This window comes from Pinus tabuliformis, chromosome 2_2 (assembly GCF_031772625.1).
Source record: "Pinus tabuliformis cultivar Carrire ecotype Pingquan chromosome 2_2, CPIR1, whole genome shotgun sequence".
Lineage (NCBI taxonomy): Eukaryota > Viridiplantae > Streptophyta > Pinopsida > Pinales > Pinaceae > Pinus > Pinus tabuliformis.
Genome location: NC_142300.1, coordinates 944,251,969 through 944,255,987, shown reverse-complemented (window position 1 = coordinate 944,255,987; position 4,019 = coordinate 944,251,969).

Sequence of the window (4,019 nt, the reverse complement as noted above, 5' to 3'; positions counted from 1 at the left end):
GTGCATTGGTAAGGCCAAAAGGCACAACCAAAAGTTCATAATGACCCGCATGAGTTCTAAATGTTGTTTTCAGAATGTCTTCAGTCTTCATTCTGATTTGATGATATCCTAAACGAAGATCCAACTTGGTGAAGTAAATTATTCCATGCAATTCATCCAATAATTCATCAATGATAGGAATGGGAAATTTATCTTTAATATTGAGCTTGTTGAGCTCCCTATAATCCGGACACATGCACCATGACCCATCCTTCTTGTGCACCAATACTATTGGAGCAAAGAAAGAACTTTGACTAGGTTGAATTATACCAGCCTCTAGCATTTCTGCAACCATACATTCAATTTCACTCTTTTGGGCATAGGGATATATGTAAGGCATGCTGTTTGGAGGAACACTTCTTGGAATCAAATGAATAGCATGATCATGATCATGAATAGGTGGGAGGCCTTTGGGAGTCTCAAATACCTTGGAATGATTGTTCAAGACTTTTTGGAGATTTGGAGAAATATATGATTTCGATGTGGGAACTTCTAGCGAACATAGTTGTGCAATTACACCTCATTGTTCTTTATTTAGAAGCTTTGTCATTCCATTAGAGCTGATTATCTTTCTTAGTTTCACTGCGATACCCCTTAATTCAACTTCCTTTCATTCCGAAAAAAATTTCATGAAAAGTTCTTGAAAATTAAAAGATATTGTACCCAAGGATTGTAGCCATTGGACTCTTAGTACAACATCAGCACCACCCATTGGAATGGAAAGCATTGGGCTATTCAATGCATATTCTCCCATGGATAGATTGAATTATGGCACTTTCCAGAGTAATGTATGGTTCCTCCACTTGCAACCACCACTTGACACTCTGGTGCTAGATATAGGAAGCAATTCAGTTCCTTGGCTATTTTACAATGAATAAAATTATGGGTACTGCCCGAATCAATCAACACTATTACCTTTTTCTTCTTGATATGTCCTTCTATCTTGATAGTTTGAGGAGTGGTAATTATGGCCAATGCATTATAAGATATGGTTGGATTCATTTCTACTTTCTCTAGGGTTTGTTCCTGGTGTATATTCTCTTCTTTTGACGTTTCTTGTTCCTTTTCTTTCTCCTCTTCACAATCTATGTAAAATAATTTCTTCTCAACACACTTATGACCTTTAGTGTATTTTCTATCACAACTATAACAAAGCCCTTTTGCTCTTTTTTCTTCCAATTGTTGTGGTGTCAACCTTGTAGGTTGTGGAAGGCTAGGGGCAACAACACTTCCATGTTTATAGTTGTGAGTGGTAGGCTTCCTTGTTGCCATAATTTTGCTTTCCATTTTTCTTGCCAACCTGAATGGCTTCTCCAATGAATCAGGTTCCCAGAGGTGAACCTCATGTTGGATGTTATCCTTTAAAGTCCCTATGAACACATCAATCCTATGCTCCTCTAGAATATCTTTTACTCTTATATTCAATTTTTGGAAGTCCTCAATGTGCTCCATCATTGAACCCTTTTGTTTGAGATTTATCAATTGGCTAAAAAAGGTGTTTCTTTTTGTATCCTCATAATGTGCTATCATTTCTTTCGTAAAAATTGCCCAAGTGACAATTTGTTTACGATAACAAAGCCATTGATACCATACAAACTAATTTTGTTCCAAATATAGAGTTGCAATGTTGTGTATTTTTCACATTATGGATATCTTTAATATTGCTCTGTCTATGATATCCATGTTATGGGATCCTTTCCATCAAAATTCCTCATATTTATCTTTGGAACATGGTGGGTCTTCAATCCAATGTTAGAGTCTATGAAATCATGATTATCATTTCTTTTGTTCTCATCATTAGTTTCCTTTACTACCTTTTTGCCATTAGTAAGCATTTCTTGTAGCAAATTTGTCAAATTTGTCTTCAAATCTTCCATGTTGCCTTTAAGTTTTTCTTCTATACCATCCATCTCAGCTTCCACGCCTTTCTTTAAACCATCCAACTTATCTTCCACGTCTTTCTTTAAATCATCCATCTTAGCTTCCACGCTTTTCTTTAAACTATCCATCTTAGATTCTGTTACTTTTCGTGAGAGTGAATTTTTTTGCACTTGGTTTCATAATTTTAATATATCATGTTGCATTTTTTCCTCTTCTTCATGAGTCATGCTACAACTTTCAGGTTGCTTACTAGGTGTTTCCATTTTCTTTCTTAGGGGCATCAATTAATGATAATAATTCTTCAATATGCCCTTTGAATTCCTTCAAACTAATTTTTCAAACTAAACTTATGCAAAATTTAAAAGAAACTACACACCTTTTTTCACTTTGTAGGAGCTCGATATTGAATCTATTGTATCTCTGTAATTTAGGATCTCTAAGGTCTGAAATTGTGTCTTGTGGTAGCCCTCTGAGTCCTTTTTCCAATCCCGCAAGTCTGATCAAGATTTGATTCTCCAAGGAAGAGTTATGCAAAATCTCCCACGATCACCTGATTATAGACTCGTCCAGTAAGGAAAACTTGTACGAAGTGCCACGTGTCACTGTTTCGACCTTAGGACTTGAAACTGATATACAGAAAACTATAGGTCGTCCTCTTTCTGTAACGTTTTACTAAATTTCAATCTGATTCTCAGAGAGAAAGTTATGACGATTTTCCCCATGTCACCTCTTTGAGATATAATTTGGGAGCCAGCAAAAACCCCAAATTCCTTGGATCTTATCTCAGACAATATAGAGAGAAAATATTTGAAATTCGGACCCGATGTTCATTGATATTTCGGCTCAAATGAGTTTTAATTTCAACATCTGAAACGTCGTAGAAAAAAAGTTATAGCGGAAATTCCACGATGACCTGTTTGCAGCAGCGAAACCCTAGAATCCAAAGCTCTACTACCAAATGTTATGTAACGAGCTCACAAAATAGAAGAAAAGATAGATCAACGACTTCAAAATCAACCTCTTCGAGGGAAAACCTCCTTTACATTACAAAAATGAACAATTCTAGGATGATACAAATGACAAAACCTCCTTCCTATATATAGGAGTCGAAGGGGTCACAATATAATCAAATTCTACATAACAATAATAATATAAGGCACAACAATAACAATAGTGGGCTTCTATAAGGCACAATAATAACAATATGGGGACAATAGGGGCACAACAATAACAATAAGGGCTACAATGACAATAGTAATGGGGTAATCACTAGTATTATAGGGACCTAACATATGTTTTTTCACTTGGAAAAATGTTAGAATTGTGGATCATTATGATGAAGAATCTTGGAAGAGCACCTTCTTTTTACTTGATTAGTTCAATATTTAGCAATTTCACATTCAAGGGATTCCAACTTTGTTGTATTCTATCTTTAATAAGTAATATTATCATTAAGACATGCATTGATTGTTTAGTAATCCATTCTTATATATCTCATGAGGGTACACAATTCTTGGTGAGTGTGAGGTAAAGTATTTGATAGTAATATGAGAATATCACCTAATAATTTACAATAAAAATCAATGTAATGAATAATAGATATTATATCTTAAATATTCCAAACATAAAGAGAGATGCAAACTTATATAAATAATTATATTGTATATCTAGGATTTGTCCTATACATGTGTTTGAAATATCGTTCAATGTCTTCAAGTTGATCAATAACAAAATAACAAAAAGAAAAGTTGCCTTTGAGTCTTTGCATAGGGTAGATCTCATCCATGGAAATAAAGGTGCCATGGATCAACTTATTTATTCTTTCATTCACAATAATGTTAATATCATTTTCTTCCATAAGATTAACTTCAATTGCATCATCCTCGCCATCTCTCCTACAAATCATAACATGACCAATTCTAAACCTAAGCACCTGTATCATTGTAATTATAAATATGATTTATATCTTGTAATTATATATGATTTGTATCTAAATGTTAAAACATTTGGAACATAAAAAAGACAAAAAAAACATGTATGATTTGTATCTAAATGTTAAAACATTTGTAACATAAAAAGGACGAAAAAACATGTATGAT